Below are 14,808 nucleotides of genomic sequence, written 5' to 3'. Positions count from 1 at the left end.
ATTCGGAAATGACTTTTATTATATAATATATATATTGTTAAGTTATTAAAATGGTGCTGGTAGAGTTAGTGATACGTGTGCTTTGCACATGAAGAACAACTCCTTCGAAGTCGGTTACTCAGGTGGGAAAAAGTTGGCTTTCTTCTTTACATGTATTTTGAATTTCTAGGACGTGTATATATAGTCAATCAATCTATCACTAAAGTTGATTTTTTTTCAGCCAACATATTTGTTGTTCCTTATTTTTATACATGATATTAAAGCCCCGAAAGGGGTTATAGCTCCTTTTTGAGAATTTCATGTTTTTTTGAGATCGGTGGTTTTTAAGTCCATAGCAACAAGGGAAGCTACGATTTTTACAGAGATTGATGATAGAGCTCATCGTTATCTAATAAAGGAGAGGCGAGATCTGTTGCAGATTGAATTAGAGTTTGCACAGTTATGATAATCTAGGTATAGTGTTAGTTTTTGCACCTCTTACTATACCATATTATCTTACATGGAGCATATCTATGACTTTGGCTTTAAGGGCTAAAGATAACTTCGTATAAATGGTAGTATACAGATTCTTATTGAAGGAATGAGAGAGTTTCAGAAGTGGATGAGGGTAAAAAGCATGGTTTGTCCCTACATTCTTCATTCTGTATCTAATGAACTTGCAGAAGTCCTTTTGTATACTAATAGTGAAAAAGAATTGAAGGAAGATATGAAACAAAGTTTTGGTGAGAGTAATGGGCCTTTGATGTACTAGATCAGAAGAGAAATTAGTTCTTTCCGTCAAGGAGTTATGTTAATAGCTGTTTACAAAATTAAAAGACTATGGGCTGAATTGATAGTTTTAAAGACTTATGATTGTCATGCTTCTAAAGTTATTGCTGACAGGGAGAAGGAGGAGAAAGTGATGCAGTTCTTGATGGGATTTAATGACTCATTTGATAATATTGAAAACTAAATTTTAATTATGGATCCCCTACCTATTGTCATATGCTATTGTACTAAGGGTTCAGAAATAAAGAGAAGTTAATGTAGTCAATCATGAATTAGATAATGATGTTTCTATAATGTTAGTGAAAGGAAAAAATGTTGGTAAAGGAGGTAATAACTTAAAGAAAGATACTTTGGTAGAAAAGAAGAGATTGTTGTGATTCTATGGACGACATGGTAGCATGCGTTGGAAGAGTCCTAATCGGAGACGACCGGTGATGTCACCAACTATGGAAAGGTGTCAGACAGTGGAAAAACGAGTTGACCGTAGACTCTATCGGTGTCGAAAAGTAAAGGAAGAATTTCCGGATAAAACCTTTTTATTTTGCGATTTTACAGTTGTGGATAGATCCCTAATTAAGATGCATGGTCAAGAGCTCATCTTTGGCATTTCTTGAAACGACGTGGCTTTTTTAAACGACAACTTATTTGTGAGAAAGTCTAAAGTAAATATCTCGATTTTTTTTTGCCTTTTCTTTTCTCTCTCCTTGAAAGCTAAAATTCATTAATATAATCTGAAAGCCAAAACTACATGGCGTTTAGATATTTTTTTATTTTTCTTTTTTTTAATAAAAAAATTATTTTATATCGCTAAAATATATCAAAATTAATACATATGTTTCTATTTTTAAAATTCAATATTATTTTCTCTCACCTTAAAAGATAAAGCCGATGGATATAATTCGAAAGCTAAAATTATGTGGTGTTTAGATATTTTTTTATTTTTCTCTTTTTTTCCAATGAAAAAAATTATTTTATGTCTCTAAAGTTTATCAAAATTAATACATATGTCTCTATTTTTAAAATTCAATATTACAATTTGTTTGTCTTAACTCCATCAAACTAAATATCTCTAAAAAAAAAATTATTTTTTTCAATTTGATAAAGTTAAAATATAAAAATTAAATTATTTATTTTTTAAAATTAAAGGATATAAATATTAATTTTGACATAATCAAGTAATTACAAAATATTATACACTTAAGGGTATTTTTAATCATTTAAAAAATAATTAAGAAAAAATTAAATGGAGAGAACTCTAAAATGATGAAATTAAAATAAAAAGATTAAACTGTTGCATTTTAAAAATAAAAGAACATATATGTTAGTTTTAACATATTTTAAGGATATAAAAATTATTTATCCAATCGAAATAATATAAAATGTTAAAACCTAGAGATTATAATGTCAACTAGTATGGTCCAAGGGACAAAAATACAACAAATGGTATAAAGCATCAAATCCTAAAAATCCAATTATCTAATCAAGTTCAAAATGTAATTCATACAACAAACCCGAAATTTAGCACAGCTCATAATGAGGCTCTGGGAGTTTGGCACAAAACAATTCACTAATATCTCAGTCTCATTTAACCTAAGGGCAAGCTATTCAACTAAAAATAAAATGCAACCCTAAGATACCGCCATTTAATATACGTAAAACCTCTCCTCTTGAATAAAAATGCTAAACCTGTAAATTAAAGGTTTCATAATTTAATATGGATTTTATAAATAAACACTCTCGACATGAAAATATAGAAGTGAAAATAAAAACAACTCGCAATATATCATTGACCTGAGTTCCTCCTCTCTTCACCTGCCTCCCCTTTGGAAAGTCTAAAACACCCTTTTCCTTTTTGTAACAACCTGAATTTTTTTTTAAATATTTTATTTAAAATGTCACTTTATTAATATTATGATTTAGAGAATTTTTTAAATTTTGAAAATATTAAATTAGCTATGAATTTGATAAATTTCTTTTATACTATTTATTTATGCATGTTTTTTTATATTTAAACTGTTGGTTTTATGAATTTCTAATATTTTAAAAGAGAATGATATGAAAAATATTTATTTTGATTATTTGAGTATGTTGTGGATTATGAGGGTGAGCTGAACTCCTAAAGTTGTTGAGTTTTATTCACATGCAGGTTGAGTAAGTTTTCTTTTCCTTGGTATATTCAATTTACGGCGGAACTCTATTAGTTTAATTTCTTAATTTTTGAGCTTTGTTTTAGGCCAAATATTGAGTGTAATATAATTTAAAGTTTATTATGGGCTTTGGAGGCTTTATGTCAGCTCAAGTCCTAGTGCTGATCCGGCTCACAAGGTTGGATCATGACAAAGTTGGTATTAGAGCTTAGGCTCTAGATTCAATGGGAAGATTGATGAGTTGCCAAACTCACAATTTTTTTCCTCATTTAATTCCATGATTTTACTATAATTTTGATATAAATATTTAATTTTAATGTAAATTTAATTTTGAACAGATTTGTGAGCAGAAATTGAGAAAAGGAACAAAAAAAAGACTAAATTAAAGGATTTTTGTACTGGAAGGTTATAACCTTAACCAAATCTGTAGTTCAAGGCGATGAGGAGATAAGCTAGATTTTGCCACCTAAGCAATGATAAGATCAGTTTGAAGTAAGATCAAGTTGAATTAAACTCAATAAGATTAAGATAGAGATAAGATAAGAGTAGTAGATTTTATTTTAAATTATTAAGTTTTATCTTTTTGTGCCTATATAAAGGCTCCTATTATTAAATCCAAAAAATCATATTTTCCCTCTCTCCCTCCTCTCCTCTCTTGCTGTCGCTCCCATCTTTTTCTCCATCTTCTCCTTTTCTTCTTAATTTTATTATGACCCTTAGAGGCTAAATAATTATTTTCGGTTGAAGGTTAATTTAAATTGAGGTTTTATTCAAATTATGATATTACGTGCTTCAATTCTTTTCATCTTATTTCTATTTTCTGTTAATTTCTAAAATTGAATAATACCAACTCCATTGTTATTTTCTTGAGAATTCAAAGGGTCCACTGAATCTCTTGGAGAGACAACATATTGCTAATAATCTAATTAAATGCGTAATTATTTAATTGGGTTAATAATAAGTAGGAATTAATATAACTAATATTAAGAAATTGATAGATTTGATTTAAATAAATTGTGGGTTTTTATTGATCAAGTTTGAGTTCTTCTCTCTTAACGCAGTTGACTAATTAAATCTACATGCGTGTTGGGGTTGTTAGTTAACTAGGAATTAATTTAAGCGCGAAGCGGATTAATTTATTCATAAGGAAGAATTGGTGGGATTCGCGTGTTTGACCACTATAACCAAACAATAGATAATAACAAGAATATTTTTTTTCTAACCAATGTTCAATTGCAAAATACCTCAATTTGATTACCTTCAACGGAAAGTTTTAATTAATTATTTATTTCTCAAATTTCAATCGCATTATTTATTATTTTTCTTTTAAGTTTATTTTTCTTGGCTTGCCCAAGGCAAAACCATTTTCATCAAAAAACTCTTTTTTTTCTTACTTTTTGTATTAAACTACTCTTCTGTTTCAAATTGGTCATCTAAATTAAACAGGATTAAGATATCTGTGGATCAATACTCACTTACCCTATCTACAAATTCTTATCAATAAAAAAAAGGAAAATAAATTTTAAATTGACGGATTAGACACCCGTCAAATTTTGGCACCGTTGTCGGGGACCTTTAACAATTTGTTTTTATTTTTATAACCAGATCTGAAAATACCAGAATTTAGTTTGATCCAAAAATCAAGAAGACTGCAAAAAGGTTGAGAAAAGCGATCAAGTTGCAAAAATAGGCCAATTCGGGAGTCTCTCAACCATCACTGTAGAGACATCATATTTAACACCAATCGAGCCTCCAATTAACACAAACCAAAGAGACAATATGGCCGCAGCTGCTACCGCTGAAGAGCAACCCCTTTGCATCACATACCTAGTACTGAATGCACCCTTGGAATTACGAACATGTATGATTCATATTACCAAAATTCCAAGGATTGGAGAATGAAGACCCTCATCGTCATCTAAAGGAGTTTTATGTGGTTTGTTCAAGTATGAGACCACAAGGTATAATTGACGAACAACTAAGGTTGGTAGCTTTTTCTTTCATTATAATTGAATCCGCTAAGGATTCGCTCTACTATTTGCCCCCAGGATCAATCACCACTTGGGCGCAAATTAGAAAATTATTCTTAGAAAGATTTTTTCCAGCGACCAAAGCATCATCTATAAGAAAGGAAATAAATGGAATTAAACAAAGAAAAAATGAAACTTTACATGAATATTGGAAACGATATAAGACATTAATTACAAGTTGTCCAAAACATGGAATTACCCAAAATAGCTTAATCTTCACTTCTACGAAGGACTTTTGCCATTATAATGAAGAATAATAGATGCTGCTAGTGGAGGAGCCATTGCGGAAATAGAACCTGAAGAAGGTAAAACTTTAATCTCCAAATTAGCCGCCAATTCTAGCAGTATGGTCAAGAAGAGGACATTTCAAGAAATACCAATGAGGTAAGTATTGCATCTTTATATTCTAAAATTTCACAACTAACAGCTGCAATTCAACAATTGGCTGCAGGGAATAAAGTACAAATTTGTGATATTTGCAAACAAGCCGACCATCCCACAGATATGTGTCCTATCCTTCAGGAAGGAGAGCAACAGGTAAATGCCATTGGAGGGTTCAATGAACAACAAAGAAAGTATGACCCGTTTTCAAGCACTTACAATCCGGGATGAAAAGATCATCCAAACCTTAGCTATGGGAATGGACAATAGAACTTCCAGCCTGGAGCAAACTATCAAGCTACAAAATCAGGTATATCTCTAGAAGACCTTATTCAATCCCTTGCTAATAGTACTTTTGCTTTTCAACAGGAAACGAAATCGAGCATAGAGAATTTGGAGAATCAAATGAGTCAACTTGTCGCATCAATGAGCAAGCTAAAATCTCAAGGGAAACTGCGCTCCCAAACCGTGCCAAATCCAAAACAGAATGTAAGTGCAATTACGCTGCGAAGTAGGAAGGAGTTAGAATCTGCCAGTCTGAAAAGGCTTGCCCAAGAGAGCACGACAGACCTAAAGGCAGAAACAGAAATAGAAATTCCAAAAGAGAAACAACCTCAGAAATCTGAGGAAGAACAATCCCCAATGCAGGTAATACGTCCACCTTTTTCCGAAAGATTTGCTCAATCAAAAAGAGAAAAGGAAGAAAAAGAGATCTTGGAGATTTTTCGCAAAGTCCAGGTAAACATACCCCTTCTTGAAACTATAAAGCAAATGTCCAGGCATGCGAAATTTCTAAAAGACCTTTGCACTAATAAAAGAAAATTGTATGGGCACGAAAAGATTAAAGTAGGGGAGAATGTGTCAGCTGTACTCCAAAGAAAAATTGCACAAAAATGTAAAGACAAAGGCATGTTTGCGATATCATGTAAAGTTGAAAACCTTGAAATCAAGAAGGCAACGTGTGATTTAGGAGCTTCCATAAATGTTATGCCTCTATCAGTTTATTTGTCTTTGGATGTAGACCCTTTGAAACAAACAAGAATCACACTCCAACTCGTCGATAGATCAATAGTCTATCCTAAAGGTGTATTGAAAGATTTTTTGGTCCAAGTGGGAAAAATAATCTTCCCAGCAAACTTCTTTGTCTTGGATATGAAAGATGACAGTTCATCCAACTCTACAGATTTATTGCTAGGAAGACCATTCTTTAGTATAGCTAGAACGAAGATCGACGTGCACGAAGGCACGCTCTCAATGGAGTTTGATGAAGAAGAGGTAAAGTTTAATGTCTATGATGCAATGGAGTATTCTAATGATAATTTTTCTCTTTGCATTATAGATGTAGTTGATCCTCTCGCTCAAGAAGCATTTGAATTAAGCAAGGAAGATAAGTTGGAGGTAGTTTTAACCGAAAACTTGATAATGGACTGCCCTAACAATAGCACATTGAAGCTCGATGAGGAAATCATATAAACAATCCATTCATTGGATACTTTGAGCCACAAGGCACCAGAACTTGAGTTAAAAATGCTTCCACCTCATTTAAAATATGCATTTTTGGGAAGCAATAACACACTTCCAATCATAATCACCTCCAATTTGAATACTTTAAAAGCAATGAAGTTAATTTAGGTGTTGAATGAATATGAAGAGAGAAGTAGATGAAACCTAACATGTCACTGTCCAGCCTAGGACAATAAACAAGGGCGCTGCTTGGGAGGCAACCCAAGGTTATAGGCTTGCCCAAGCCTGTAGAGTCACAAGTAAGTTTCCTTTTAATTTTTCAATTTTAATTAATTTATTTGATTATTTTTAGAGCATATTGGATCTTCTGGGCAATTCGAAAATTTAGAAAACTTTTTTGGAGCTTTCCTCGCCGGTCATAGCCACACACTAGACTTGTTCACAGACGAAAGGTAAGACTCCTGTCTATGACTTGATCTATTTTTATGATTCTGAGCACTTGCACTTGCTAAATTATTTCTCAGATTTATTTATTTTTTTTTATGATTTCTAGTATTAGCATCATTATATTCAAAAAAATAATAAAAAAATAATAATAATAAATAAATAAAAATTTTTTAGAGCTCCTTACTTGCCATGAGAAATTGATATGTCCTTTATCATAGAATTCAAGTTCTTATATCATTTGTATGCTAGCTTAAATAGAATAAGTTGATCATTATTCATTTTATTAGTCTTGTTTTTAAGGCTTGTTTTGAAAGCTCATGAAATATAGTCCTTGCCTAAATAGTTGGATAATAAATGCATGTTCTGTAAATAAATTGCTGTCCCTTGTTAAGAATAACTTTACAGACATTGTCTAGGCCACATGTTTATATGAAAATTAAGGGGAGTCAAAAAGCTAAAGAAAAAATATAGAAAAAGAAAAAGTAGAAATTAATGCACTCCTATGACTCATTCCTCTAGTTACTTGATTAATTGTTACCAATCCGATGACCCAAGTAGTGCGATACTCGGTGACCCCTTAAGATGATTCCGTATGGAAAAATCGGTGCTTGAGAGAGTATCACTCCTTTTGGACCGTTTAAAAACTCGCCCCATGCTTTTTAATTAGATAACCATGAGTGGAGCTAGTAGCCACCTGAGCTGAATAACTTGGGGCAAGTAGCTCAGTAACCATTTGTTTCACGTTCACTTTATCAATTTCAGAAAAGATATAGTAGGAAGTGTAAAAAATAATAATAATAATAATAATAAACCCCCAAGTTTTTGAATTTTATTGGTCTAGTCAAGAGTTCCTAATAGTCTATTCTTTCAAAAAGGCAGTTTAATATTATATGACATTTTAATATTTTATGTGCTTGAAATTGAATTGAGGACCAACTTTATGTCTTGAGAAACACGCTTTAAACATGAAACTTGTTGAAGTGAACTTTGGTGAAATTAAGCTATTTTTGCTATCATCCTATTGCATAACAATTTGGTTTTTTATTTTGGATAAATTAAATTTCATATTGGTTGAGAACAGGAATGTGTTTTATTTATTATTTTAAATTTTTATGCTTAAGGACAAGCAAATGTGCAAGTGTGGGGGAATCTGATGAGTTACCAAACTCACAATTTTTTTCCTCATTTAATTCCATGATTTTGCTATAATTTTGATATAAATATTTAATTTTAATGTAAATTTAATTTTGGACAATTTTGTGAGCAGAAATTGAGAAAATGAAAGGATTTTTGTATTGGGAGGTTATAACCTTAACCAAACATGTAGCCAAGGCGATGGAGAAATAAGATAGATTTTGCCACCTAAGAAGGATAAGATCAGCTTCAAGTAGGATCAAGTTGAATCAAACTCAATCAGATTAGCATAGAGATAAAATAGGAGCAATATATTTTATTTTAAACTATTAAGTTTTATCTTTTTGTGCCTATATAAAGGCTCCTAGTATTAAATCCAAAAAATCATATTTTCCCTCTCTCCCTCCTCTCGTCTCTTGTTGCCACCCCCATCTCCATCTTCTTCTTTTCTTCTTAATTTTATTATGGCCCTTAGAGACTAAATAATTATTTTCAGTTGAATGTTAATTTAAATTGAAGTTTTATTCAAGTTGTGAGGTTATGTGCTTCAATTCTTTTCATCTTATTTCTATTTTCTGTTAATTTCTGAATTCGAGGAATACCACCTCCATTGTTATTTTCTTGAGAATTCAAATGGCCCATTGAATCTCTTAGGAAGACAACATATTGCTAGTAATCTAATTAGATTCGTAATTATTTAATTGGGTTAATAACAAGTAGCAATTAACATATTTGTTTATATTAAGAAATTGATAGATTTGATTTAAATAAATTGTGTGTTTTTATTGATCAAGTTTGGGTTCTTCTCACTTAATGCAGTTGACTAATTAAATCTACATGCGTGTTGGAGTTGTTAGTTAACTAGGAATTAATTTAAGCGCGAAGCGGATTAATTTATTCATAAGAAAGAATTGGTGGGATTCGCGTGTTTGACCACTATAACCAAACAATAGATAATAACATGAATTTTTTTTCTAACCAATGATCAATTGCAAAATATCTCAATTTGATTACCTTCAGCTGAAAGTTTTAATTAATTATTTGTTTCTCAAATTTTAATTGCATTATTTATTATTTTTGTTTTAAGTTTATTTTTTTATTGGCTTGCCTAAGGCAAAACCACTTTCATCAAAAAAACTCTCTTTTTCTCACTTTTTCTATTAAACTACTCTTTTATTTCAAATTGGTCATCTAAATTAAACAAGATTAAGGTTTATGTGGATCAATACTCACTTACCCTATCTACAAGTTCTTATCAATCAAGAAAAGGGAAGTAAATTTTAAATTGATAAATTCGACACTTGTCAAAAATTGTGTGTAGTCTGTCACATGCGGAGTATAGGTTCCTCATTCATCTATCTTTTTTGTAATTCATTGCTTCAAGTTTTAGCATTACACGTTAGGTAGTATGGTTTTGTATTTATAGGGTATAACTATTGTTTTTGGGTATGATGTGGTATGTAGATTTGAGTTGACACATTTGTTACGATCTATGCATGACATGTACACTAAGGGCTTATATGATGAGTTAAAATTAAAGCATATATTATGCGTACCGGTTGGAAGTACTCGTGCATTAAAATGCATTTTGTCAGTATAGCTGCCTTGGTGTGGAGTGATGTATTTTAACAATTTATGAATGGAGTCATTGGTTATGACACATTAATCTATATGGATTTGTGTAGCTTGAGAAAAAAATAATAAAAGAAAAACAATAATAATAAGAATGCAATGATGACCTATTAGGATGTATCACAGTAACCCATATAATAGTCCTAATGTTTATACTATAAGTTGCAAATTACGGTATGAATATTGGATTATTATGTAGAATTGTGTGCATCATATATTTTATAATGGATGCTGCAGATAGCTTCTGTTTTAGTATTTTGTTAGAGATTAATGAGGTTAGAATCACCACAAGTATCAAAGGTTCACAGGGAGTGGTTGTCTTTTAGAAGTAGATAAGCTGTAAAATATTATTCCAAATGAGATGATTATGTGAAATGAATTGTTACCATAGTAGAATTATAAGTTTCTTGACATAAAACATTTGATTATAAATTTAATACTAAATACGACACCTTAATATTTTATAAATATTTTGATCCCTTGTGTTAAGTTTGCAAAAATAAATAAATAAATAAAATAGAGAAACTTTAAAATAGAGGATACTGAGTATTAGTTAGACTAGTCAAAATTCTGGTGTGGTAGGAGTTCTAATTTTAAGTTGAAGTAAAAAATGCTGGTAATACTAGTCGTAGCTCAATTATGGGCTAAATATAAGAGTAGGCGAAGGAAAAAAAATAAAAAAAATAAATAAAAAACTAAAAGACTCATAGTGAAATAAAGTATTAGATATTACAATAATCATAACGCAAGGCTTATAAATGCATGAATTGAGAATTCATTGAATTGGGGGTTTTAATTAAGTTACAATACAAGACTAATATCAATTATCAGGAGACAAAGAGCTGTGAATTAAGTTGAGCTATCCTCTGTATTTTGAATTTTTTTAGTGATAGTGGTTGAAAATGATTAGCTAATGAATAATTGACTAGAGTAAAAAGGAGTCATTATAAATGTCATAAAGGATTAGAAGATTTCATTAGGCTAGTTGATAAGTAGTGGTTGCTTAGGTAATATTAATATGTCAATTTTTATGATTTATAATAGTTATAGGATGCTCAAATATTTAAAAATAAAATGTATGTGACGGAGATAAAGTTAATTTGGAGCAAATATAATATTTGATGTCAGGAATATGCGAATGTGGAGATAAAAAATTGAGATTACAAAGTGGTGGACATACAGTTAATATATAAGGATTTGAGATAGATATAGAGCATGTGAATATAATTTATGGAATTGTGAAGTTAAAGTTATTTTCAATTTAGAATATTTGCTTTTTTTAAAAAAAAAATATTTTCGTAGACTTTTAGTATGAAAGTGGAGTTCATGAGGAATCAAAATTATTGTATTTTTGTCATGTTTTATAAGAAATAGTTTTGTGATTTTAGATAGAGGGAGAATGTATCATTTAGTTAAATGAATACGAGTGGGTGAATAGTACGTGTAGTATGTTTATAAATGATATTGACTATAAAAATAATTAAAAGTTTTTTTTTAAAGAAATAGTTCAAAAATAAAAGAGTCTACTATTGATATAAAATAGGTATAAGGAATAGTTATCAATTGAGGCGATATAATAATGGTAGCTAAGGATGAGCTATATTTCGAACTTGTGATAACAAGAAATACTATTAAAAAAAATAAAATTTTAATGTTTAATATAATAGAGGTTATAGATTTAGGTTAGGACAAGATGAAAGAGTGTTAAGTATTGACAGTGGTCATAAGTTATTAGATGGTACAAGATAGTCTAAAGATTATAAATACAGTTTGGAGTTGATTTTTGAAGAAGGATTTGGTGAAAGGCATATTTTGATACGTAGTAGAAAATAAATAATAAAAGAGTTGGGATTACAAGAAATCATGTTAGAATGTACAATAAAAAGCACTAAGCATTAAATATTACAATAATTTTTAATATAAATTAATATGTATTTTTGTTGCAAACGGATATAAATATTCATACTCACCTTATTTTATTTCTTCTTATATTTTATTTAAAAATATATATAAATATTAAAATAATAATAATAATGAATTAATAAATTAAATAAGCTAAAATTCGAGAATAAATTTTTTTAATAGGAAAGAATGTAACAACCTGTTTTTTTTTTAAAAAAATATTTTATTTAAAATGTTATTTTATTAATATTATGATTTGGAGAATTTTTTAAATTTTAAAAATATTAAATTAATTATGAATTTGATAAATTTATTTTTATACTATTTATTTATGTATATTTTTTTATGTATATTTTTTTATGTTTAAACTATTGGTTTTATTAATTTCTAATATTTTAAAGAAAAATTAACTGAAAAATATTTACTTTGATTATTTGATAATGTCGTGGATCGTGAGGGTGAACTGAATTTCTCAAATTATTAAATTTTATTCACATGCAGGTTGAGTGAATTTTTTTTCGTCGGTATGTCTAGTTTATGGTGAAACTCTCTTCGTTTAATTTCTTAATTTTTTGATTTCAAACTTACTGGATTTGAGAGTCTTATGCCGCCTAAAGTTTTAGTATTGATTCGGCCCATGAAGTTGGATCGTGACACTTCTCCTCTTTTGCTACTGTTCTCTTCAACCACCTCAATCAATTCTTTGTCTCTTTTTAACTAAATTTGTTATTTTGATAATCCACATGATATACGATAGTAATTAAAAGAGATTAAGTCCATTTTTAGGCTTCGAAATGAGAGTAGCAAAGATGCATGAGCTATAAAAGAGGGGAAAATGGAACGGTTGAAAGCGTCCCATTCTAGGCTGAGAAAGCAAGAAAAGAAAAATTATCATATCTTAGAAAAAATAAGGGAGAAAGAGAGTAAGAACAGGGATATTCATTAAACTTAAATGCATCACATTGACTAATAGTAAAAAAGTTTAAAACGCATAAGCGACTTTAATTAAAGATGTCAAGCCATCGAATAATTGGTATAAATAGTATCCTATCTTAAGGACTTTGAGGGAATTCAAATTTTTAGAATTAATAAAATTAAATTAAACATTAGTCTTAAGAATTTAATAAATGAAACAAAAAAATATTAAAAATTGAAAATAAATATTTATAAAATTAGAACTTTCTGAGATGTTATATTTTGCATACTATATTGAGTATGGATTAATATGTATAGTTTAAAAAGTTTTTAAATCATTTTCATCATTGAAATTATGGAAATAGTTTCTGTAGGTAGTATATTTAGTATCATCTTTAATTGTTGATTATATTTTTTTTTTTCAAAAAAACAAGTGATATGAAACTCCAATCTATATTTCACTACAAGAAATATATAATTTTTAATGACAAAAAAAATAACGACTAGTTTAAGTTTTTGTCGTTAATAACATATATATATATATAATGACTAATAATGTAATGAATCGTTGTTATATTAAATTTTAGTGACTGTTGTAAAATATTCTCGTTAAAAATAAGAGTATTAATTATTAAAGTGCAAGTGTATATGTTTTTCTAAATCTCACACCAGAAAGAGAATAAATGAGATATCACCTAAAGTTATTATAAATTAGCAAAGTAATATGAATTATAAATCATGTAAACTTACAATGAGTACAAATTAAATATTCAATTATTATCAATATTTAATTATTTTCAATTATTATTACTATTTTAAAATTATTATATAAAAAATATTTTTTTATTAAAAATTTAACGATAAATTTCATTATCATTATTAAATTTTTTATGAGTATATTAATTATTATTAATAAAAGACAAACTTATTATTATTATTATAATTTTAACAATCAATTACAGTATCGTTGATAATGATACTGTAAGTAATATTAACAAATATTGTATAATATTATCGTTAAAAATTTTTAATAACAGAGCTTCTGAGATGACTTAACGAACAAATAAAATGGTCGTTAATGATTTTTAACGACTAATTTTTAATATTTAAGGATAAATTTTCTCTCGTTAATCAACTCGTTTTTTAGGATGAGACCTATATAAAAGAAAAAGTAAATCTAGCTTTGTTTTGCTATTTTATAAAATATAAATAATATCAATTTGAGACTATTTGACGCGAAACCCTATGGCACAAGCCTTAAACCTACACGCACAAGTAGATATGGAATCCAAAGATTTGATAAACCCACCTTCTATGGCACCCCACACTTGGAGAAGCTGAAATACCAATAATCGAAGAATTTAGATGAGAATCTGACAAACGCCGCAACAAATAGTTGATAAGTTAGCCAAGATTTCTGGTGCAATTGATGAAAGCAAATCCTCACTCTCACTCAAAGCAATACACTCCAAAGGCATGGACATTCAAAATTACATATGAAAAAAAATTTAATATAATATTATCAAGAAACACTTCATTATAATAGTAAAGTAAGTTGTTATATGTAATTGTGCTGAACTATATGAAAAAAATCAAGACCACAAAGTGTATCTAAACCATCATCACCTGCTCTAGGACGCGAAGGGCTTGGTGGAGGATCTGAAGGTCCTTATTGAGGCTAAGAAGGGTAAAGGAGTTGATTCACTCTTAAACACAATTGAAGTGCTCTTCAAAACACATTAGTGCAAAATCCAACCAAGCGAACCACATTGACATGGTGGATTTTACTTACAGTTCCAATTTCATTGAAGAAATCCTTTCCATTTCTCTAGAGCTATTGAGGACTTTAACAGCTACAAGAATTTCATCAGATAGCTTTTCTCTAAACATAAATCCATAAGCTCCTTGGCCTAATTCGTCTTTGAATTGGTTAATCATCCACTTAATATCATAATAGCAATATCTAATAATAGGCTTGAAGGATTTAA

This window comes from Manihot esculenta, chromosome 4 (genome assembly GCF_001659605.2).
Source record: "Manihot esculenta cultivar AM560-2 chromosome 4, M.esculenta_v8, whole genome shotgun sequence".
In the NCBI taxonomy this organism is placed as follows: Eukaryota; Viridiplantae; Streptophyta; class Magnoliopsida; order Malpighiales; family Euphorbiaceae; genus Manihot; species Manihot esculenta.
Note: the sequence above shows the minus strand (reverse complement) of the source record.